At 35.4% G+C, this 27,054-nt stretch overlaps 1 protein-coding gene and 1 non-coding gene across 4 annotated transcripts in view; both read left to right on the plus strand.

The window, feature by feature from the left end:
• LOC145276815 (uncharacterized) overlaps positions 1 to 27,054 on the plus strand; it is a 475,667-nt gene that overhangs the window by 346,452 nt on the left and 102,161 nt on the right. The gene's annotated exons all lie outside the window — the stretch shown is intronic.
• LOC145277234 (U2 spliceosomal RNA) lies at positions 22,778 to 22,978 on the plus strand. Its single transcript, XR_013868128.1, has one exon. It is a non-coding gene; the product is annotated as a U2 spliceosomal RNA (small nuclear RNA).

Genomic DNA, 27,054 nt, shown 5'->3' on the forward strand with positions numbered 1-27,054 from the left:
ACACTTAGGACCGTTTCAAAGACTAAAGATCCCAAAAGATGTTTGTGTAAAGATTCACCGTGCTACATGTTCAACTTTTTTTTAATAAAAAATACTGTTAGTCATACAGCATTTAAGTTGAATATAAGCGTGAGAATAAAGAAGGAACGATAAAGAAAAGGGAACATAAAAAAAAAACGGACAATAAAAACAAGAACCTCATCTTTATCTAGGTACGGGCAAAAACGGGCGGACAAAGATAGGGGGATCTAGTTTTGAAAGCCGATTCATCATCATTTTTCGTAGGTTTCCGACTATCTCTTGATTGTATTTAAAAGATTAAGGACTAAACTTAATTCCTAAAAGGAAAAAAAAAATTGGTACACGTGAAAAAAAATTATGGAAATTTTTTTCACAGCGAGCTAACCAACTTACCTAAATTTTGAAGTTAAATAAATCCATTATAAAATTTTTTTTTTAATCTATTTCAAAGATAATTAGTAAAGTCCTAAGATGTTGAATTAAATGAAAAACACCTTGTTTGTACAAACCATTAATTAATCAGCCCCCAAACCGCGTGATTCTACCGTTTGCAAAACACAACAAACTAAAATTTTGTAAACGCGGAATATACGAAGGCCCAAAATTTTAAGCAGTCGAAATAAAGGCGTGTGATAGTTATCTATTCCCCAGACGTGCATCCGTACATTCCTATTCTGAACGTTTGTATAAATTTTTACATTTTTTAATTTAATTATTTTTAATTTTTATTAATTAAATTTTTTAATTATTGTTCAATATTATATAAAAATTATGTTATGCCGAAATTTCACATTTTTGCAAGCAAGGTAACTGTTGTGGTGGCAACCACTTATTTGCATATGCGAATAAGATAGCACTATAAATGGCAAGCCTAGGTTGGCCTTGGTGTGTCTTACTCAAATGCCACCGGAAGTGACGCCGAAGAGCGTACATGTCCTCCCACCAAGACTCTCTGACTCGACACCGTCATTTGTACATATTGTAAATATACCTTTTCTTTAATACACTTATCATTGCGATATCTTGTTGTTTGCGTCTTCATTGTATTTCCTTACTAATTATTGTTCAACCTTGCAACCACAACAGTTGGCGACGAGATATGAAGCGTCAAATATAACAGTTTGACGAAGAACTATTTAAAAAAAGTACAACGCAAAGGTTGCCCATTTTTTTTAAGGAATGCAAAGTTTTGACGAGCTAACGGATTTTACACTAAAGAGAAGTTTCAACTCAAGTGAAAAAGAAAACTCTAACGTGGAAAAAGCGACAATTTACGCTGTTTTCTGGGAATCCGAGTTGCAAACGAATGTAAAAGTGAATTTTTGTTTTGTCGCTACACGACAAATCTTACTAAAGGACCAACTTGCAAACGAAAAGCGAACTTTGTTCTGTCGCAAAGAAAACGACAGGTAAGACCCGTATTACGAAAAGGAAGGAAGTAACCTACGAAAAAATTCACCAGTGGATTCTAATTACTGTTCCCCGTAAACAAAACAACAACTAAAGGACTTTTTAATTAATGTTTTGGTTGACGTCGGTACTAAAAGGAAATACCACAGCTAAAACTAAAATTCAAGGAAAGGATTTTTTTTTCTTGAAGTTGTCACTGAATAACGGATAATACAGTAAAACGTCACGGAAAAAAGGTAATCTCAATTTAAGAGGTATTTTAATTACTAAAATACAAGAGAAAAAAACTCAAAGAACTAAATGTACTGCATACATTTATTCAATTGTGACTCGACTAAAAAAAAACAAAAAAAAACAAAACCCAAACTTTTATTTTGTGGAAAGAGTTACTTATTAGTAAGTGCCTAAAAAACGGAAAGTCAATTCCATTTCGTGATTCCAGATAAACCTGTTTGATTTTTTTTTGCAGCGTGACTCGCCAACAGAATATATTATTGCAAGCAGCGATATTATTATTGAAAACAGGAGCTTACAGCAATTTGCTTTTTTGTTGTAACCCAAACCGGTGTATATTGTACATGGTACAATATTTTTTTAACTACACACTAAAAAAAAAAACAAAAAAAAACGTGGTAGACTTATCAAAAATGTTCATGCAATTTTTAAAAGCACAGGCTGAGCGGGATGAACGCAGACAAGCTACACAAAACGAGCTTTTGCAAACACAAATACAGGCACACGCTGACCGCGAGGAAAAGAGAGAGGACAGATTATTGAAATGACAGCAGGAACAAGAAGAAAAGCAGAAAATGGCACAATTAAAGCAGAAAAAACTGCAATTAGAACAGGAAGAAAGGCATAAGAAACTACAATTGGAATATGAAGAAAGACAAGATGAACGTTTTGCTAAAACACTGGAACTACTAAAGAGTAATTGAGAAAATGTCGACAGTGTTAATTTCTCCCATACAACTATTTTTAATAGCATGGACACATTTCATTATGTGCCTGAGGAAGAGAAGAATTTTGAAGCATACTACACAAGATACGAGGATGTTTTTCAACTTAACTGTAAAAATTGGCCAAATAGTCAGAAAGTGAGCCTCTTACTCAGAAAATTGGGTACATCAGAACACAGCAAATCCGTAGATTACATATTACCTAAAAAAAACTGCGGAATTAGAGTTCATGGAAGCTGTAAAATAACTAAAAGAATTATTTAATCCAAATATATCTATTTTTCATAAAAGATGGCTGTGCATGAATCTAAGAAAGATGGACAACCACGATTATTTGACATACGCATCAGTGGTCAATAAAAACTGCGATAATTTTAAGCTTGCAGAACTAACGGTAGAATATTTTAAATGTCTAATCTTCGCTCAAGGGTTAGTTTCCACGAAAAATGCAGAAATATGCAGACGAGTGTTGTCTAAGCTGGAATCCGAGCAAGATTTAACACTCCAGAAACTAGCAGAGGACTGTGAAAGGGCCATTACATTAAAAAAGGATTTAAAAAATATAGAAGAATCCGGAGTGGCATATGTAAGAAAAGTTAGAAAATCATACGCACCAACCAAGAACTTTACAAAGAAAAGCAATCAAAATGGAACGGGATATTCCAAAGATAATAACCATAAATATAGTACAGAATATAACACGCCTCTTCCTAGATATAACTGTAAGAGATGTGCAGAAAAGCATTGGGAATCAGATTGTCCTTATGAGAAGAAAAATGCTACATTTGTAAGAAGGTGGGACACAAAAGCGATTGCTGCAGATATAAAGATTACACCAGAAAGAGAGTACAGCAAACAAAATCAAATACAAAATTAGACAAAGATCGGCGAAAATACGTAAAAGTGGAAATATTTAAAACATCAATAAAGTTACAACTCGACTCCGGCTCCGATGTTTCTATAATAAACCTTAATACGTGGAAAAAGTTGGGAAAACCGGCCATGATGAAAACTAGTAAAGCAGCCCGGACGGTAACTGGTGGTGGTATAAAATTTGAAGGAGAAGTTGTCCTCCCGATAAAATTGAAAGGGATTTCGAAGAAATCAAAAATATTCATACTAAAAAATAGTGAAAATCTGTTTGGAATAGATTTAATTGAGAAATTCGGACTATGGGATAAGCCAATCAATACATTCTGTAAAAAATTAGAATGTTCTTCTCCAACAACATTAAATATAAAAGACGATTTAAAAGAATTATTTCCTGAGGCATTCACGACTAACTTAGGCCGCTGCAGTAAATTCAAGGCCTCGTTTGAACTTAAAGAAAACGCCAGCCCAATTTTTTGAAAAAAAACGAAATGTTCCGCTGGGTTGGAAAAGATTGATAAAGAATTAAATAGATTGGAACAGACGGGAATTCTATCAAAAATAGAACACAACGAGTAGGCAGCCCCCACCGTATACGTAAAGAAAAAGAATGACGAAGTTAGAGTGTGCGCAGACTTTTCGACCGGGGTCAACTCCCTATTAAAAGATCACCATTACCGCCTACCAAGCCCAGAGGAAATATTCACGGAGTTGAATGGGGGTAATATCTTCTCCAAGATAGACTTGTAGCGACGCGTATTTGCAAATACCGGTCGAGGAGAATTGCTCAAAAATACTATGCATCAATACGCATAAGGGATTATACAAATACAACCGATTGCCTTTTGGCATCAAAGTAGCGCCTGCCATCTTTCAGCAAGCGATGGACACCATGCTAAGTGGTATTGAGTGCGCATGTGCATACCTGGACGACATTGTTGTCAGGAGCAAATCCCTAGAAGAACATAAGGAACATTTGAAAAAAGTATTTACTCGAATACAAGAATTCGGCTTTAAAGTAAAAGAAAGTAAATGTGACTTTTGTATGAGCGAGATTAAGTATCTTGGACATATAAGAAACAAACATGGACGACGTCCAGACCCAGACAGATCTGCGGCAATAAAAAATATGCCAGCACCCGATAATGTAACAACCTTGCAGAGTTTCTTGGGACTCGCAAATTATTACCAATCTTTTATTGAAGGAATGCATAACTTGCGAGCCCCCTTAAATAATCTGCTTAAAAAGGATACACCGTGGAACTGGACGCAAGAATGTCAAACCGCTTTTGACAAAATAAAGAGCGCACTAACATCCGAATTATTCTTAACGCACTTTGACAAAACTTAAAAATAGTCGTCGCTAGTGACGCTAGCTCCTACGGCTTAGGAGCATGCATTCAACATATTATGCCGGATGGGTCTAAAAAACCAATAGCGCACGCTTCGAGAACGCTGATACCAGCCGAAAGGGCATATTCACAAATCGAAAAAGAAGCGTTGAGCATAATCTTTGCCGTGATTAAATTTCACCGATATTTATATGGTAGACAATTCATACTTGAAACCGACCATAAACCGTTAGTCACGATCTATGGATCAAAAAAAAAAAAAAAGGATTGCCGGTATACACCGCAAATAGATTGCTGCGCTGGGGTACAATACTACTTATTACGATTTCCAGCTACAACATCTAGCATCAAAAAAGATTTGCCATGCTGATGGACTGTCAAGACTGATACCACAGAAACACAATCTGGAAGAATCAGTCATTGCAGCAATTCGGACAAATGTTGAAGTAAAAAATATGGTAGCAAACATCATTAAGGAACTACCCGTAACTTTGTCGGACATTAAAAGGGAAGCCGAGAAAGACGAATATATAAAGGACATAAAAGAGAAAATTATAACGGACGCAAAGGTGCAGGAAGTTTTCTCCATATGTGACGATGTGTTACTGTACAGCGAGAGAGTGGTAATACCCAAAACATTGCAGAATAGGATTTTAAGAGATTTCCACACAGGACATCCGGGGATAAATCGAATGAAGTCGTTAATGAGAAGCTACGTGTACTTGCGTAACATGGACACTGACATAGCGACAACAATTGATAAATGTAAAGGATGCCAGTTAGCGGCAAAATCTCCACCTATAGTACACAAACCTTGGCCGAAAACCGACCAACCATGGTCGAGAATCCACATGGGCTTCGCTGGTCCAGTAAGTGATAACTACTATTTAATTGTAGTGGATAGTTTCACAAAATGGCCGGAGGTAATGCGTTGCAGGAATCCAACAACGAACAACTCAATAGGGTTCCTACACGAGTTGTTTGCAAGATTTAGTGTACCAGACACACTGGTCACTGACAACAGAACGCAGTTCACATCTGCAGAGTTTAAGGAATTTTGCGACACGTTCCGAGTGAAGCATATCACGACTCCGCCGTATCATCCAAGTTCGAACGGCCTCGCGGAAAGGTTCGTGGACACGCTAAAACGAGCGTTAAAGAAATCCATTGGAACACCAACAGAAAAAGCTTTGCAACAATTCTTGCAAGTATATAGGATTACACCACATCCTAGTACACCATCAAACATATCACCAGCTGATCTAATGTTTGCCAGAAAGGTAAAATCAGCGTTTGACAAACTATTGCCAAGGCAGGCAATTATCCGAAACACAACACACACGAGAAGAAAGAAATATAACTCGGGAGATCGAGTATATTTTAAGTGATACAGAAATAACACATCTTACTGGGAATGTGGAGTAGTGGATAAACGCATTGGTGATTGTACATACATGATTAAAGGTCCACAGAATATACATAAAAGGCACCTAAATCAGATAAAAAAAACGTCATATCCAAGATGATGATGATACGACAACAGTCGAAGAGGGGGACACCATAGATATCATAGACGAATCTTTTAATTTGGAACCGCCTCAAAATGCACCTGAACCCCGAAGATCAGGTAGAAAAAGAAAAGTGAATGAACCATTAATGGTAAACCCAAATAGAAAAATATATTGAAATCTGTGTGACTTCAAATCTTGAGAGGGGGGTGTTGTGGTGGCAACCACTTATTTGCATATGCGAATAACATAACACTATAAATGGCAAGCCTAGGTTGGCCTTGGTGTGTCTTACTCAAATGCCACCGGAAGTGACGCCGAAGAGCGTACATGTCCTCCCACTAAGACTCTCTGACTCGACACCGTCATTTGTACATATTGTAAATATACCTTTTCTTTAATACACTTATTATTGCGTTATCTTGTTGTTTGCGTCTTCATTGTATTTCCTTACTAATTATTGTTCAACCTTGCAACCACAACAGTAACCATTGCAGATAAAATTATGCGAAACCTGTAATTTAATAAAAAAGTAGAAATATTTCTGCTATAATTTTTTGTGTGAAAATATTAACTAAATAATGCTTGAATCAATGGTAATATCGGTAGTTCGAGAAATTAATTTTTGTCCGAGTTCGCACATCCATCGCCAGACAATATCCCGAGGGAGAACGTTGTGCAACCAGACCGAATGATGCAAAAACAATATCTTTTATAAAATCTAGATTGTCGGCTCAGCCAAAAACAAATATCAATGATTTATCGAACGAATTCCATTGTGTATTTGAATTAATCAGGTTGCAGCAAAAAATATATATATTCCTTTTGATCTATCATAATTAAAAGAAAGTCATTTGTTCGATGGCTATGCTGAAATGTTTGTATAATGAAATCAGTCATGCAGTACATAGTTTATAAATTGATATTTTTCTGTTGCACGTAAATGTACTAAAGGACATTTTTGAAATTTTTTTTTTTTACACAGTGATCACCACATATCAAGGCCCGGAAGCCACTCAGGGACAAGGGTTATTGAAAGTACATTATGTTCGTGTGGTGATTTGATGAAGTGTTTACTTAAGTGGGTGGTACATTAGGAATTTGTTTACGTTGGACTTGAAGACATCCAAGTTGTAGTCCGGTGGGAAGCAGGCATACGGAACAGAGTTCCACAGGCGTGCAGTTCTAAGAAAGAAGCTTTGTTCATGGAATCCGCGTTTTGATTTAGGCACAGATATAGAGTGGGGGAAATTTTTCACAGTGGATTCAGCTAGACGGGTGTTTTTCGTGAAAGATTGGCGAGGGGGCACCAGAGATTGGAGTTCAGACGAACACCTGCCATGGAAATAACGATAAAACATGGATAGGCTTGCAACGTCTCTTCTGTGGGAGAGAGGTTGCAGGGTAGAGAAAAGGGCATCCCCCACTAAGCCACGAAGTCTATTTTGTACTCTGTCAAGGCAGGATAGGCTGTTTTTAGCAGCTCCTGCCCAGATATGGCAACAATATTCCATCCTTAGACGTACTTGGCTTTTATATAGATAGAGAATTGCATCAGTAGTGAGATATCTTCTGGAGCGGTAGAAGGATCCCGCCAAATGGATACAAGTTCTATGTACATCTAGAGAACCTTTGCAGGGTTTCAACTCCCCTACGGAAAATAATGAGAATAGGGTCTTCTTTTCTGAAATATTTCTCAAGTACATGACTTTTAGGTACATAGCGGATGAGTACATCGTAGTTATCATATATTTGTGTCCAGCCTTTGGTCATAAAATAAAGATGACACATCTTACATCATAAAAAATTTTATCTGTTTTTGTTTCTAATCAAGTGTAATTTAAAATAAATACCATATACTTCATAAATTAGAACATATAATGTAAAATTTACTTGCCTCCCTTCGACGGCAGAGTTAGACACAAGCTCTATTTTTAATGCAGGGGAAACCAGCTCCCCAAAAAGGGCACTCTAGTAACAAAAATAAAAAAAATATGTATGAGTCATGAACGGTTTCTCCACCACTAACCGAGGCAAAAAAGTGAAGTGAAAATGGCGAAGTGCCTCATCAGAAACGACACTACACTTTGAGTTATATATTTTTATTCCCTCTGAAAGTTTGCACACAAAACAGAAACAAACAAAAGATTAGGCACAAGGCCACTCAAAAATTGGGGAGAGGGTGTCTATGGTCATCGTTGGGCCTTGTACATTTGCTAGTATATGCTTTATCCTAGCTAAATGTCTCGTTCATCGAAATACCTCAAGCACACCGGGGGTAATCTTACCTAAGATTCCCAAATCATATTATGTATGTTTGTTTATTTTTTTATTTTATATATTTACTTTTAAATCTATTTCTTATAAGCAATAAAATAAATTTATAAACATAAAATTTTCACTTTGATCCTGGTCCGAAGGCCAAAACCCCTTAGAACGTATATTGAAACTGAATTATCACGATATGATAAGTGTTAAAAAAGAGGGTACCAAAATAAAATTATACACAAGCACATTTTTTTTTATCAAAAGTCCTTGTAGATATTCCTGGGGCTACGCCCACAAATCTAGTATTTTGCTAAAAACATAAAACTAACATGTTGCTCTCTTTATTCTTCGGGTGCCAGCTAAACTCAACACTAGTTTTACTCTGACGAACTCACGTTCTCTAACTAGAGTTTATTTCTGACCTTATCGAAGATTTCTTTCATTGCAAGTATAAGTTAAAGCGATTAGAATATTTTTAGGATAGTTTTTCTTTGCTGTTTGGTAAGTCACTATTGATGTTAAAAATTCTCATGTTACCCGAGATTGCATGTCGTTAATAAGTTACTCTCAAGATGCCATTGCTATATTGCATATATAGCACATTTCTTGTCGTATTTCGTCCCAGCTTCCTTGTCTCACAATTTTTATCAGTTTTCATTTTTCATTCCGTTTAGCATTTATTTGTTTAATAATACTAGTTAGAAAACTTGTGTTTATCAGTGCCCCTCGTTTACGTCAAATTTAATGTATCCTCCTTTTGTTGTTCTCGCATTAACGTTCGGTTACTTCCGATAACTTATGGCGTTATTACTGGACTTCTCGAACCATTTGGGACGACGATTCTTCCTGTAGGTTTGCGAATAAACACACTAACAATAAATATATTTCTTAAATAAAATTATGACATAGCGAAAGAAAAAAAAAACTATAAGCTAGTGATATCAACACTAAGCCGGTCGAATCAGCATCCTCCAAAGGAAGAAGTGCTATGCGAATATTAAATTCACAAGTGGTACTCAGTTGCATAAATATCACGGCCAAGGAAGATGACGACGTTAGAATTTTAAGCTTTTGCAACAAAATTGTCAACTTCCTCCTACATAAAGTGCCTGCTGTTTTGCAAATGATCACCCAACAAAGAGTAACTCAGATGGATCCATAACTTCTGTTATCTAATGTTATATGTTTCCTATATCTCGCATCTTTAAGTGACAGGATTTAGTTTCTACTTTTCACTTGTAAACTTATCACGCTCAGTCCCAATTGTTATAGCAACTGTTAGTTTCTCAAAACTTAAACCCCCTTCCCTTCTCGTCTATAAACACTGTGTTCTTGTATCGATTTAAGCTCCGGCTGGCTTCAACTGCTTTGTTACCTAGCAACGCGTATAACTGTGGCATTGATAATGTGTCCACCTCCCTGCCCTTGATCAATGCTTTTAACTATATGTATTTTATATACGTCTCTTCAATGAAGATTGTCTTCGTTAAAAACACAATTTGAAAACACGATACGTTTATGGTGATTGATCTGTTCCTATCAATGATTTAAAAACACACGCGCCTCCTAATGTAATAATCAATTTCAATCGATTTTCCTATGTTTTAGAAGAGTGGTCGATTCTTATGAATGTTTTGAATGTCGGTTATACCTAACATATAGAACGCCTTATTATTTTTAATAACTTGCCTGCTAAACTGAACATCTGTTTAGTTCTGACTGACGAACACTTCCTGACCAGGTGTAATACTAAAAAATAATTGATGTGTGATCTATTTTTTCAATGTATCACCGGTTGTCTGAGAGGCACTGCTAAGAGGGCACCTTTCACAATTGTTTTTATTTCTACTATATTGCATAGGTTATTGGACTATATACTTTTCTTTTCTATCACATTCTGGTCAGTCATGGATGCTCTTGACTTGTTTTTGCTCATACATACCGTAATCTCTTCTGAGAACCCGTCATCCAAATTATTTGACAAGGATTAGTAGAGTAAGCTCATCTTAATGTATGTTCTACTTTTAGTAGACACCTGCTATGGTAGTATCTTGTATTTTAATTTCATAGAACTTACGTTATTTTACTCTTAAACATTATCGTGGTTCCTGAACTCGATGCGATTCGGATACGAGTTCATAACCCCTTCAGACTCGTTGTTTGTACCGTCCAAGGTCGTGCACGCTTTCTGACTTTACTGATCAAAGCTAGTCTCTAGCGTGGTTGTTTTACACGTTTGTCACGTTCAAATATATATTATATGCTTTTTTCTGGTAGACAATTCTATAAGAGAAATCGTTATCGTATCCGTCTATCCTCCTCTTATAGTATTCTGCTTAATTTTACACATTTTATTGTCTCTGGATTTTAAACGATACGTTTCAAATACTATTTAGTAACTCTAAAATTAACATCGTCACTGAAGTATGGTTTGTAAACTCTCCAGGTGATACGGCTATGAACGATTTTTGAGGTTTACCATTCAAGTCCGTTTGTTACGGGTATGATAGATACTGTCAGGCCATTTCAAGAACTCAAGCCATAACTTTGTCGTATTTTAACTCTCACAATTGTTTATTTGATATGTAAAATTATATTCCTTAGTCAAGACTCCTGTTCGATTCTGTTTTTTCTCGTTGCATTTGCGCTGAAAGTTTTGTCCTCTCACTCTTTATTCGGGTCTCTATTAAGCCAGCATGATCTTCTGAAACGTCGTCAAAGTCTTCATTATTCACACAAGTGTTACAAATGCTACGCTCTCTAATTAGACGTATTATTCACTGCTTATTATAATCTGAACAGCTCTTCTATTTCCATTTGTCTTTTTTAGTCAAATTAATATGGGGTTGATCCTCTAATCAAGTATTCTTCACTGTTGTTATATAACATCCCGAGCACTTCCCATAACTTGTGGCATGGTCACGAGCACTTCCCATAACTTGTGGCATGGTCACGGACTTGGTGGGACCTTCTTGATGTCATTTTTTTTTTGAGTTTGCCAACCATCACGCCGACAATACAATTTGTTTAAAAATTACACTAGGAAGAAAGTATAATCCGACGTTCTACGCAGGTTCAATCGCCTTTCTTACGAAGGAGGAAATATTGGGGGAATATTAAATTCACAAGGTGCCCCCATTTGTATGACTATCTTTGTCAAAGAAAAAGATGACGTTAGGGTTTGCAATTTTTTGCAAGGTGCTGTCAATGTCGCCTTACATGCAGATTCTTTTTTTTTTTACAAATGGTTACAATTTGGTACTAATTGTGGTTTAGCTTTTGTGATCCGACGAGAACCAGCGTTACAAGTTGATTATGCGGTATATATGTATAGTGCTTTCTTAACATGAACAGATTTTGATGAATAGAAAATTAAAGAAAGCATAATTAAATCATCAGCTAATTACGGTACAACGCGTTTACACGAACAGAAAACGCATTTACATTAAAAAATGATAATTTGTAAAAAGTTTATACAAATTGTTGTACAAGTATGATCCGTTAATATCAAACAGGATGGCTAAGGATGTTTATGTCTTTATATTTGCATGTTAGAGTAATATGCGTCTGTGAGCATTAGGTAGTATTGTGTTGTGCGCGTGCTTGTTTACCTTATCTGTTAGTACGTGCGTACCTGTGTCTAAGTAAATAAGAATTGTCCGCGATTCTTGAAGTGTCCCTCTCCTGTTACTTCAACCGGACTAATACTAAATAGAATAACGGGTTGAGCATTCTCTAAAGTTTTATATCTCTAGTTAATCTTTTATTAGTTCTTTTTTTTTTTTTTTTACACAGTGATCACCACTTATCAAGGCCCGGAAGCCACTCAGGGATAAGGGTTATTGCAAGTACATCACGTTAGTGAGGAGATTTTATGAAGTGTTTAATTAGGGGGGGGCGGTTCATTAGGAATTTGTTAACATTAGACTTGAAGACATCCAAGTTGTAGTCCGGAGGGAAGCAGGCAGACGGAACAGAGTTCCACAGGCGTGCAGTTCTAAGAAAGAAGCTTTGCTCATGAAATCCGCGTTTTGATTTAGGCACAGATATAGAGTGGGGGAAATTTTTCACAGTGGATTCAGCTAGACGGGTGATTTTCGTGAAAGTTTGGCGAGGGGGGACCAGGGATTGGAGTTCAGACGAGCACCTGCCATGAAAATAACGATAAAACAAGGATAGGCTCGCAACGTCTCTTCTGTGGGCGAGGGGTTGCAGGGTAGAGAAAAGGGCATCCCCCACTAAACCACGAAGTCTATTTTGTACTCTGTCAAGGCATGATAGGCTGTTTTTAGCAGCTCCTGCCCAGATATGGCAACAGTATTCCATCCTTGGCCGTACTTGGCTTTTATATAGATAGAGAATTGCATCAGTAGTGAGATATCTTCTGGAGCGGTAGAAAGATCCCACCATCTTTCCTGCGACCTTGGCAACAGACTTGATGTACGTGTTCCATTTCAGATCAGGAGTAAAGGTCAAACCCAGAAGCTTGTCAAAACACTGGGCCTCACCCAGACGAGAGCCATCCATCACAATTGATGCCAGCTGGGGATCAGAGCGTTGATGATGTAAGGATAGGAGTTTGGTTTTAGATGCATTAAAGGTAACTAGCCACATCTTCCCCCACTGAACCACGCGCTCGAGATCAGAGGAGAGAGAATCCGAGAGAACTTCGTCATTTACAGCCTTTGATGTGTTGCCGTAGATGGTCGTGTCATCAGCATAGATATCAACGAATGATTTAAGTATGTGTTTAGGGAGGTCATTGATGTAGATCAGGAAGAGAGTTGGGCCGAGGATTGACCCCTGAGGGACTCCAGCATTTATATTGCAGGCCTCCGATTTTTGTCCATTTACCACTACTCTTATGAGCCTATCGGAGAGAAATGATTTAATGATTGAGAAAACATTTCCAGTTATACCGTAGCTGGAAATCTTGTGAAGTAGACTCTTATGCCATACTTTGTCAAAGGCCTTTGATATGTCAAGAGCAATTGCCCTAGAAAGGAAGCCTTTGTCAAGAGATTCACTAATCCTGTGGGATATAACCGTCAGCACATCTGCGGTAGATCTTGCAGAGCGGAAACCATATTGTGTGTCACTAAGAAGGTTGTTTCTGCTGAGGTGGTTGACTATTTCTCTATTTAATATTGATTCCAGTAACTTACTCATAACACAGAGAAGACTTATTGGTCTGTATTGAGAGGGAGATGACTTATCACCTGAATTCTTAAATACAGGGCAAACTGATGAGGTCTTCCAGGGGGTCGGAAAGCACTTCTCCTTAAGGCAGCGCTTAAATAGTTTCGTAAGTATGGGAGCAAGTTCTGGTTGAAGCTTTTTTAACACTATAATTGGGATGCCATCAGGGCCAGTTGCTTTACTGGAATCTAGGTTTTTTATTAGCTTGGCGACCTCATGCACGGATATTTGTATATTACCTAGCTTGTTCTGTGTTATAGGAGGAAATATGGGGAGTTGATGGCCTTCGTCGCATAGGGTAGAATTAGCTGCAAAGTTCTTTGCAAATAGTTTGGCCTTGTCTGACGCTGACGAGATAACCTCTGGTCCATTGATAATGGTTGGGATAGAACGCACACTTCTGTTCAGGATCCTATTTGTTATCTGCCAAAACTGGTGGGAACCAAGCCGCTGATCAGCTACCTTGGATTTAACAGACTGGGCATATAGCTCTCTTGCATTTTTTATTACTCTTTTGCAGTGGTTGCTGGCAGTCCTGAAAGCAGCTTTAGTCTCAGTGCATCTATTACGTTGGTAGTTATGGAAAAAGTGATTTCTGTGCGCGATAGCAGCAGCACATTCTGGGGAGAACCATGGCTGGCTGTTAGGTTTTTGTTGGAATTTTTTTGATGGTATAAATTGGTCTATGCCTACAATTAACCATTCGGTCAGATCTGATACTATAGAGGACACTTCCTTTTTAAACATGGAGTGCAGAGGTAAATCAGATATGAATGTACGGAAGCTATCCCAGTCAGCCATAGAGTATCGGTATACAGTACGGTGGAGGGGTACGTCTGATGGCTTCTTACATTTTGTTTTTATCTTAACTGATACGACGGAGTGGTCGGAGGATCCTAAAGGAGAATGAACGGTACATGAACATAGCTCAGGGGAAGTTGAAAGAAAAAGGTCTAAGAGGCTTGCATATTGATTGGGTGTATCGGGCACACGGGTGGGTTCGCGAACAATCTGAGTGAGGTCATAAGCAATGGCAAAATCATGACAAAACCTCCCCTCATCATCTGTCTTATTTGAATGGGTCAGCCATTCCACGTTATGGACGTTGAAGTCACCACAGATGTGGATGTTAGCCGAGGGATGTGAAGACAGTATGTGGTCTATTTTCTCAGATATGCTCTTAAAGATAGTAACTCCGCTGTTGTGGGGCCAATAGAGGGCAAATATAAATGCAGTGGTGTTAGCAAGTGCAACCCTAAAGCACATATAGGGTAAATTAGGATCTTCTCTTCGTTTTCATAAGAGTTTCTAAGTTTGATTCGGCTCGTAGAATTTAGGTTTTCAAACGATTTTCCTTGGCTCAAAAACATTTAGTAGAAATTATTGTCTGCAAACTTTAAGTTGTTTTTAGACGAGTATATCCTATTAAATCGAAGAAAGAACAAAAGGAAGCTATACAAATAACATATACTTTTACAAAATATAGATATCGACCATTGATTTTACTATTAAATTCACGTTCTATGGATACTATTTCCTGTCAGATACTTAAACTAATGTTGATCCGTGCTTAACGTAAATCAACTATTATAAGTGTGCGTGTGTCAAAAACTCCGTTAGATACAGTTTTTTATAGGTGTTTTGATATTATGCTATGCCTCCATATATATGTAAGTCGTTCCAAAAGTAAAGTCTCCGACTTTTTTTAATCAATAAGTTAAAAATCTTTGAACTCGAAAACAGTAGCATTAAAACGAGCGATCTTGTCTGTTCTACGATTTGTTTTACTACATAGCCAGCATCATTCTTTATGCATGTTTGCTAAAAATTCAATGACGCATTTCTCCTTCTTACGCACGCTAATGATAGGAATTGCTTGCAGAGTCTCCAACCGTCAATATCAGCAACAAAGAAATGAGGCATTCGAGTAAAGAATGCATGAATGTAATCATAATAACAATGCAACTTCCAACCTTCTAATACATTCGAGCAAAATAAACAAAGGAGCAATACTTTTGGAAACACATATGACCACACACACACACACACACACACACACACACACACACACACACACACATATATATATATATATATATATACAGAAACAATTATCGGCTACCTATGAATTTTATTTTTCTAACTACTGCCATGGAATGATATATATTCTCCTTTTGATATGAAGAAATCATGATTTATTACACAAAAGACAATATCAATTATTCAAATAATAACATATAATAAAAATTAAAAAAATAATTAAAAAAGTTATTAATATTATTATTAATTATAACAAAATAAAAATACATAACATATTATATAATGATAATAATAAAAAAATAATAAATTAGTTAATTAAAAGGAAATAACCATAAAAGATTATGTAAAATAATATAAAAAGTATTACTTAAGAATTTGAATGAAAAACGTTTTTTAACGTCTCTGGAGACTTTCAAAAGATGGAGCAAAAAGTATTATTTTTTGTTGTTCTTTCTGGAAGCGTCTCTAGCGATAACTATAAATAGCGGACGACCGTAAATTATAATCATTCATAACATGCGGTGTGACGCAATGAGAGGAGATCACCTTTTATAACTCCCACCAAAGGAAAGCACAAGAAAACTTGAGTCGTTAAAATAACAGGTTAACCAAACAAGATACAGAGAAAAAATCTCTTTCATCAAAAACTGGTAAATATAGATTTTTCTGAATTATATTTGACCAAAAGCATTTCTGTCTAAAAAATCTATAACAAACATTACTAAAAACATTTACTTCTATAAAAAGAGAAATAACTAGAAAAAAAAATTACTTCTCTTATACTGTTGATTATAAATATCTTATAAGACATTTGTTTTCTTTACTATTTTTTGATTTTGTGTCTTCTTTTTCTTTGTAAACTAGACTAGGAAAAAATCCGTAACATATTAATGTATGGGCTCGTCAATCCGTAACAAGCATAAACATATTATCGTAAGAGGCCTCGGCCGATACGTATAAAAATAAAACAAAGCAAGCATTTACATTAAAATCTCTTACAGATATTATTAAACGGGACACTTAGACAATAGAAACAAACTAAAGAGAAAGAGATAGGTCACAGCATTCAATTAAGAAGCTCAGAACTCCTTTTAAACTTAAATAACATATAAAAGATATATATGCTTTGGTAAATAAGTTCAGAAATCTCTTTTTCCAGATGTTAATTCACCATGCATTCTCGTGCCTAATCAAGACGGAACTTACAGTGTTACATGATACATGTTACATGTAAGAAAACATAGGGAATTAGTTAAATGTAAATATGAAATAGGATAGTCAATGATTCGAACTTGCGAAGCTAGATTTGGAATTGAAAATTCCAATCATAAGTTAAAATAAATACAGAATGTTATTGAAATAAGGAATTGCAATTATTTAGCTTACATATCTGTATATGGAAAAGGAATGTAATAATGAAATTTGTTTCTCTTAATGAATTTAATCGTCTATTGAAATTGTAAACATATTTTGTAAAAATGTTATTTGAAAATAGGTAACTGAACTCGGGGTCATGTCAAGTTTGGCAACGTGACGCATGTCACCAACGTGCTTCATTAGCACATGTTTAATCATGCGATGACGTGACGAGTTCTCAATATAGGTGGAGTTTTTAGATGCAGTCGGGGAGTCTAGGAAAAGAGTCGGGGAGAAGCAGAGAGGTTCAGACCGATTCTCCGTTAGAATTAAGACAACCTCTAGAAGTGAGAGGGTTTTAGAAATAACCATGTAAAGAAACTTTGAATTTCTCAAGCGAAATCATGGACCGGTCATGGAATAAAGGATATCATCATCTTTGTGTATCTGCGTCTTCTGTGTTTATCATTACACCGAGAAAGGTAACGTGTCTATATTATATGCACTACTGTCAAAACGTAAATGTCAAACCCACTATCTCTCGGTCTCTCTATCAAGATATTCATAAATCTTCTTATTGAATTGGTTCTCTTGTAGTAACATGTACACTGTCTGTTATATATATACAGAACTGTCTCTCGCTTTATATGTACTCTGTCTCTATATCTCACCAATGTCTCCATCTCTTACAACATGAACATCTTAAGACATATGAACAATCAACATGAACACTTCTAAGACTCTAATCTCTCACTAAGACTCTCACAAATATGAACACTAAATAAGAACACGCGTAATATACGCACAAGTGGTACCTTCTAAAATTAACACTCTATGCAACAACAGATCTGTAACAGACTTTCGAAAAATTATTGAAAAATGCTCTAGCATCATTTCAAAGAACGATGCCTTCCTTACTACAGGATATTCATGGATGTGAAGTTTACAATAACACCTGGGAAGAATATTTAGATATTATAAAGAGATTATTTTTTAAAACTACAAAATGCTAACTTGCCAGTTGTTTCGGTCAAGCAAAAGTGACTATTAGGGTCATACTGTGGGTCAGGGTCAAGTAACACCTATCTTGGCAAAAGTTAATGCTATAATAAAATATCCCGTCTCAACAAATGAAAAAAAACAACTAATGAGATTTCTCGGTATTGCTGGATTTTATAGAAGATTTTGTATAAACTTTTCTACATTAACCCTAACCCTAACACTAACCCTTTCACCAATCTCCTAAAGAGGATGAAAATACAAATGGACTGATTCCTGCCATAAAGCTTTCAATGACATCGAATCAACTCTTATTGGAAGTCCAGCTCTTGCAACTCCAGCTTCTCCAAACAGTTTAAATTACAATTTGATGCCAGTGATGTGGGCATGGGTGAAATTCTCATCAAACAAGATGAAGAATGCTTAGATAAAGCTATTGGTTATTTCTAAAGAGAAAATTCAACAAATACCAAAAGAATTATACCACTATTAAAAATAAAGTTTAGCTTTAATATCAGCCATAAAACACTGACGTCTTTCTCAATGTAACTGTACACCCTGTTTTAGCTCGTACTGATCATAACCCACTTACCTTCTTACATAAAATGGTTACTAAACATCAAAGCCTAATGAGATGGAATATAGCATCATAATCGAATACATAAAAGGTATAGACACCATTATTACTGATGCTCTATCTAGGACATAATCTTGTTTTTCACAAAAATACACAAATACATTAAAAAATAAAATAAAAAATACACACACAACCCAAAAATATAATAATAAAATTAACAAATGTATATGTATTAAAAATATTATCATCCACATTTCTCATTTTCAGGAACAAATGAACAAAAATGATAAAAACTTTAAAACAACCAAAAAATTTTGCATGTTTAATTACTTTATATTGTATCTTCTTTTTATGTTTATTTGCACATTCAATATTGCCAACCACAACACAGATCGGCTCCTACGATTGAAAGTTTGGATATCTAGATATCAAAACTTTTCCTTTGGAGGGGGGTCATGGAATGATATATGTTTCACTTTTGATATGAAGAAATTATGATTTATTACAAAAATGATAATGTTAATTATCCAAATAATAACATATAATAAAAATAAAAATATAATAAAAATAATTATTAATATTATTGATATGTTTGCGGTGTATCTTACATGAAATAATATCCATGTATCGTGAATTTAATAGTAAAATCAAAGGCCGATATCTATATGTTTGCGGTGTTCCGTTATTCCTAGACTCGGAACAAATCAGTAACACTACGTTTCCTCTGAGGATATGAGCCACTGATTTAAACTCCACGGAATAAGAAATATATAAATCTTTGTATTTCTCTTCGAAAAACTAAGTTATTTAACATTTTAACTTACAGAATTTAATTCTAATTTTTTACATATATAATATAATACAATATATTTATTCATATATATATATATACAATAATTGCATAGTTTAGTTTTTTTCATGTGTTTATCGAACGGGTACATTCATAAATTTATTATCTTAGGTTTACTTAATGCGAAAAGATCGAGGTCAAAGATAGGGACATTGGATAAAAGTTCAAGTAGGAGTTTTTACTCCTAAATCCACAAGGCTAAGACAGATAAACACCTCGCAGCAAACGAATGAAGAAGGAATTATAAGGAGAATAAGAAAATGCAGAGTTATGGCTAAGAAATCTGTCCCACTCTCTATCATAAGAATCCGACTTTCAATCGTTTCTTATCCATTCGACCACAATAAACAATAGGAGGCATTACCTTTTTGGAAGAATCTTCGTATATATCCGTACACACACACATACACACACACACACACACACACACACACACACATATATATATATATATATATAAATATACCGAAAGTATTTAAATATTTATTATAAAAAAATATAATTTTAACATTATCGATATACGTAGTTATATGTATGAAATCATAAGTTTAGAAAGAAATACTTAAACTTTATCCGATGGTGAGGCCCCGGCTTGCGGGCTTTGGGGAGTGTGGAGCACCCCCTTAATTGCTATTGCATCTAGGTCCACTCTGACCTGGAGTGGTAGTACCTGTTAGGGTCCCAACTATTGGTTAAATAGAAACCGACTTCAAAGAACAAAACAAATATATTCTATCAAAAAAAATTCTTCAAAATCACGGGAGTCGGCATTAGATAACCTGGATAGGATTAATATGCTGTAAAACAAAAACCAACCATAGAAAGAAATAGCTATGAATGTTGTATTTTCATGTAATGGTCTATGTGATTAATATTTACGATCGTCTTCCAAATCAATTATAAGGTAGTTAATATTAATAGTGAAAATGAGAGAATAACAATTTAAAAATACAAATTATGAAACGAAATTTCAATTAAATATTTCCTTCATATCATTTCTTGGGTGAAAGATGTCAATAACCTTTAATTATTAAAAGCTTTTGTTCACGGTTTCTGTTTTGCCTCTCTTTCTCTTTTTCGTTTTGTCTCTGTCTTCGTCGGGTTTTACGGTTGACTTAAAAGTAAGTCTAAGGAAGCAGGTATTTAATTCTCTCCCACTGAAAGAACTGTAACGCCAAGGTCGGAAAGTAGGATTGAGTAGTCAGCACCCCAGGAGAAGAACTCTGGCATGCAAATAGTGTCTGGGCAACACGATATTCCACCGTAATCGATTAGCAATAAACTAACCCCTTTTTAAAGAGAGGTGATAAAAGTTTGGAGGGGTGGACCTTCTAGAACTGCAAAAAATCAGCCTTACGCCGCAATACACAGGCATCAGATAATTTCAAGGATTTTTTTCGCAGAGGATAAAAATCCACAGTCGAAGAGATCATATGACGATATATGTGTCTTGTTATTGTCTCTTCTTTCAATTTTTTTCTGCGAAACCGTTGAAATAATTCAGGAATAAAGAGAATTCACGATATACACAGACGCCATGAGATATAAATAAAATGCTAATTGCTTCCTAGTTTAATTTTTGCGAAGGTAGTTAATTTTTTATTTACTGTCTGTCTAATTCCGGCTAGTCAAGAATTTTCAATTCCGTGGCGAGTTGACAGAATCTATTCATTTACGCTGTTCTATGCTAGCGATATATATATATATATATATATATATATATATATATATATATATATATATATATATATATATATATATATATATATATATATGTATATATATATATATATATATAAATGAATAAATATATATATATACACACATATATATGTATATACGAGGGGCGTGCAATAAGTAATGCCCCTGACCCACTTCCAGTGGTCTGATCTGGCTGAAATTTTGCATGTGCAATGACTTACATCCCTACGGGTTATCTGGCAAATTACAGCTCTGAACTAATTGTGGGTTCTGTTTTACAGGTGTTTGAACTGAGTCAGGTGTGAAATGGAGGCTGTTGAATATCGAGCAGTGATCCGGGTTTTGTATTTAAAATGACGCACACCACAGGAGACTTTTGATGAAATGAAAGAAACTTATGGTAATAATGCCCTATCATATGACCTTGTAAAACGCTGGCATCGCGAATCAAACATGACCGGAAGTCTGTGGAAACAGCTCCCAGACCTGGTCGCCCCCCCCCCGTTTTGCCATTGATGAGACATCTATCCGTGTAGTTGAGGCTGCCATTTTGGAAGATCGGCACATTACTATTCGCCAAATAGCCCAAGATTAGTACAGGGTATGTGGAAACTATAATTTATGGCCATTTTCATAAGGTGTCTGCCAGATGATTTCTCAGGTTGCTCACACAAATACAGAAGCGAGAACGTCTCGAGTGGTCGAGGATGAATTTGGAGATGTGCCAAGAAGATGAGTCAATGTTTTTCAAAAGACTGATTACGCAGGATGTAACCTGGGTCCATCACTATGATCCAGAGACCAAAGCCCAGTCACTGCAGTGGAAACACTTGGACTAATCACCTCCAAAGAAGGCAAGGGTACAGTCCTCCGTTGGCAAGGTCATGCTCACGACCTTTTGGGATCAGGACGGAGTAGTGATGACATATTTCCTGGCAAAGAGTACCACAATTATAGGAGTATATTATGCTTCACTTTTGAGGAAATTAAGGGAATCTATCAAAATCCAGAAGCGGGGCAAGATCAGCGAAGGTATCCTCCTCCTGCATGACAACGCTGCGGTCCATAACTCGCATGTCGCCAGATCAGAAGCACGAGCGTGTGGTTATGAAATCCTTCCTCCTCCTCCCTACTCTCCTGACCTTGCACCCTCTGACTTTCACCTCTTCCCAGCCATGAAGTTGTTTTTGAAAGGAAAGCGTTTCCCAGATGATGCAGCTTTGATTTCTGAAGTCACGTTGTGATTGGAGGACCAACCTGGGGTGCTCTGCAAAAACGGTCTCCAGAGCTGCATCAAACGATGGGAGAAATGCATAAATCTGGGTGGTTTCTACTGCTATTGGAAGTGGGTCAGGGGCATTACTTATTGCACGCCCCTCGTGTGTGTATATATATATATATATATATATATATATATATATATATATATATATATATAAACCAAACCATATAAATAAGAAAAAGGTTTATACCTATGAATAAATAAATATCTAATAAATTGTTTATTATCATTATATTATTACGCTTATCGCACCGTCCGTTGTCATGCTGTGCATCCCTAAAAAAGGAAAGTGGAACATTCCGAATAAATCTTGTTTGTCACCCTTGAAATTAAAATATAAAAAAAAACATGGTGTCGCTGTTGAGGAAAAGCTAATAAAAATGATTTGTCTTTCTTGGCCTTTTGGCTTAGATCAAAGTGTAGCATCTGTTCTTCAGGCGCGACATTTCAATTTCTTGCCTCTCGGTGGGAGAGAAATCGTTTACGACTAAGACAATTTTTTACAATGTTAAAAAAACGACCCTAGTTTCTAAATCCGTCCCGTGGCGATGCATTATGAATAAGTACTATGTTTAATGTAACAAAGTTCTAATATTAAAACAGTAACTGGAAAAAGTTATTTCTGATTTAATTACAAAATGCCCTGGAAGTGTTACTTCTGATTAATCATAAAATGCCCTGGAAATGTCCGTTCTGATTATTGTTTCTTTGTTTACTTGTCTCCCCGCAAGGTCGGAATTGTACATGAGGTCGGTTAAAAATTTAGGGGATAACCAGCTCCCCAATAGGGGCTCTCTGGTCGATAACAAAAATAAGAATTGTATCAATAATGAAGGATTTCTCCTCCATTAACCAAGACCAAGAAAGGGGGATTCAAGTCACTGGAATGCTGAAACTGATAGTACACTCAGAAATTCATGTTGAATCAATGGTTTTCTACCCTAACCGTGTTAATGTATTTATGTATTACTTTCGAAAATCTGCTGAAACAGTTTATGATTTAAGCATTACTGTATTTCAAGTATATTTTAAACAGTGGGTTACGGGATATGAAGTCAGTTCCGGAAATTACTCAAACCGTTTACGATTTAAACATTACTTTATTTCATGTATATTTTTAACAGTGGAGGGAGGGGTATTAAATCAGTCCCGAAAATGGGTAAAACCGCTAAGCCTTACACATTGCTTTATTTAATGTATATTTTTAGCAGTGGGGTGGGAAATATGAAGTCGGTTCAGGAAATAGCTGCAACCTTTACGTTTTGGGCATTACTTTATTTATTTTAAAGAGTAGGATGAGAGATAAGAAGTCGGTACCGGAAATGGCTGAAAAAGTTTATGATATTTTCATGTATATTTTCAACAGTGGGTTGAGGATTATAAGTCAGTTACACAAAATGGCTGAAACAGTTTACATTATTTCATGTATATTTTTAGCAGTGGGTTTGGAATATAAAGTGAGCCCCGGAAATTGCTGAAACAGTTTACTATTTAGACATTACATTATTTAATGTATATTTTAGCAATGGGGTGGGGATATAAAGTGAGTCCCAGAAATGACTGACACAGTTTACATGTTAAACATTACTTTATTTCATGTATATTTTAAACAGTTGGTTGGGAATATAAAGTCAGTCCCGACAAGGGCTGAAACAGTTTACTATTTAGATATTACATTATTTCATGTATATTTATAGCAGTGGGTTTGGGATATAAAGTCGGTCCCGGAAGTGGCTGAAACAGTTTACTATATAGACATTAGATCATTTCATGTATATTTTAAGCGTGGTTAGGGATATAAAGCCAGTCCCGGAAATGGCTGAAACAGTTTACGTTTTAAACATTAGTTCATTTCATCTATATTTTTCAGCGTGGGTTGGAGATTAAAAGTCAGTCCCGAAAATGGCTGAAACAGTTTACTATTTAGACATTTAATTTTTTCATGTATATTTTCAGCAGTATGTTTTTAATATAAAGTGTGTTCCGGAAATGGGTTAAACAGTTTACGATTTAGACATTACATTATTTCATGCATATTTTCAACACTGGGTTTGGCATATGAAGTCGGTTTCGGATATAGCTGAAACAGTTTACTATTTAGACATTAAATTATTTTATGTATATTTTCAACAGTGTGTTTGGGATATAAAGTCGGTCACGAAAATGGCTAAAAGAGTTTACTATTTAGACATTACATTATTGCATGTATACTTTTAGCAGTGGGTTTGGGATATAAAGTCGGTCCCGGAAATGGCTTAAACAGTTTACTATATAGACATTACATCATTTCATGTATATTTTTAAGCGTGCTTGGGGATATAAAGTCAGTCCCGGAAATGGCTGAAACAGTTTACATTGTAAACATTACTTCATTTCATCTATATTTTTAAGCGTCGGTTGGAGATTTACAGTCTGTTCCGAAAATGGCTGAAACCGTTGTACTATTTAGACATTTAATTTTTTTATGTATATTTTTAGCAGTATGTTTTCAATATAAAGTCGGTTCCGGAAATGGGTTAAACAGTTTACGATTTAGACATCATGTATATTTTTAGCAGTGGGTGGGGGATACAAAGTCGGTCGCGGAAATGGCTGAATTAGTTTACTATTTAGACATTACATTAGTTCATGTATATTTTTAGAAATGGGTTTGGAATATAAAGTCACCCCCGGAAATGGCTGAAACAGTTTACTATTTAGACATTACATTATTTAATGTATATTTTTATCAGTGGGTTTGGGATATAAAGTCGGTCCAAGAATGGCTGAAACAGTTTACTATTTAGACATTGCATTATTTAATGTATATTTTTAAACGTCAGTTGGGTATATAAAGTCGGTCCCAGAATGGCTAAAAGAGTTTACTATTTAGACATTACATTATTGCATGTATAATTTTAGCAGTGGATTTGGGATATAAAGTCGGTCCCGGAAATGGCTGAAACAGTTTACTATATAGACATTACATCATTTCATGCATATTTTTAAGCGTGGTTAGGGATATAAAGCCAGTCCCGGAAATGGCTGAAACAGTTTACGTTTTAAACATTACTTAATTTCATCTATATTTTGAAACGTGGGTTGGAGATTAAAAGTCAGTCCCGAAAATGGCTGAAACAGTTTACTATGTAGACATTTAATTTTTTCATGTATATTTTTAGCAGTATGTTTTGTAATATAAAGTCGGTTTCGGAAATGGGTTAAACAGTTTACGATTTAGACATTAAATTATTTCATGCATATTTTCAACACTGGGTTTGGCATATGAAGTCGGTTTCGGATATAGCTGAAACAGTTTACTATTTAACATTAAATTATTTTATGTATATTTTCGACAGTGTGTTTGGGATATAAAGTCGGTCACGAAAATGGCTTGAAGAGTTTACTATTTAAACATTACATTATTGCATGTATAATTTTAGCAGTGGGTTTGGGATATAAAGTCGGTCCCGGAAATTGCTGAAACAGTTTACGTTTTAAACATTACTTCATTTCATCTATATTTTTAAGCGTGGGTTGGGGATTAAAAGTCAGTTCCGAAAATGGCTGAAACCATTTTACTATTTAGACATTTAATTTTTTTTATGTATTTTTTTAGCAGTATGTTTTGAATATAAAGTCGGTTCCGGAAATGGCTGAAACAGTTTACGATTTAGACATTGCATTATGTCATGTATATTTTTAGCAGTGGGTGGGGATACAAAGTCGCTCCCGGAAATGGCTGAATGAGTTTACTATTTAGACACTACATTAGTTCATGTATATTCTTAACAATGGGTTTGGGATATAAAAGCAGTCCGGGAAATAGCTAAAACAGTTTACTATTTAGACATTAAATAATTTCATCTATATTTTTAAGCGTGGGTTTGGGTATAAAGTCATTCCCGAAAATGCCTGAAACAGTTTACTATTTAGACATTACATTATATCATGTATACATTTAACCGTGGCTTGGGGATATAAAGTCGGTCCCGGAAATGGCTGAAAGAGTTTACTATTTAGACATTGCATTATTTAATGTATATTTTCAACAGTGGGTTTGGAATATAAAGTCGGACCCGAAAATAGCTGAAACAGTTTACTATTTAGATATTTCATTATTTCATGTATATATTAAAACGTGGGTTTGGGATATAAAGTCGGTTAGGGAAATGGCTGAAACAGTTTACTATTTTGACATTACATTATATTATGTATATTTTCTACGGTAGGTTTCGGATATAAAGTTGGTAACGGAAATGGATGAAACAGTTTACTATTTAGACTTTACATTATTTCATGTATACTTTTGGCAGTAAGTTTACAATATGAAGTCGGTACCGGAAATGGCTTAAACAGTGTACTACATAGACATTACATTATTTCATGTATATATTTAGCACTATGCTTTGAATATAAATTTGGTTCTGGAAATGGCTGAACCAGTTTACTATTTAGACATTACATTATTTAATGTCTATTATTAGCAGTGGATTGTTGATACAAAGTCGGTCACGGAAATGACTGAACTAGTTTACTATTTAGACATTATATTATTTCATATATATTTTTAACCGTGAGTTGGGTATATAAAGTCAGTCCCGTAAATTGCTGAAACAGTTTACTATTTGGACTTTACATTATTTCATGTATATTTTTAGCAAGGGTTAGGGATATAAAGTC

Source organism: Euprymna scolopes, chromosome 5 (assembly GCF_053919585.1).
Source record: "Euprymna scolopes isolate OS-2025 chromosome 5, ASM5391958v1, whole genome shotgun sequence".
Lineage (NCBI taxonomy): Eukaryota > Metazoa > Mollusca > Cephalopoda > Sepiida > Sepiolidae > Euprymna > Euprymna scolopes.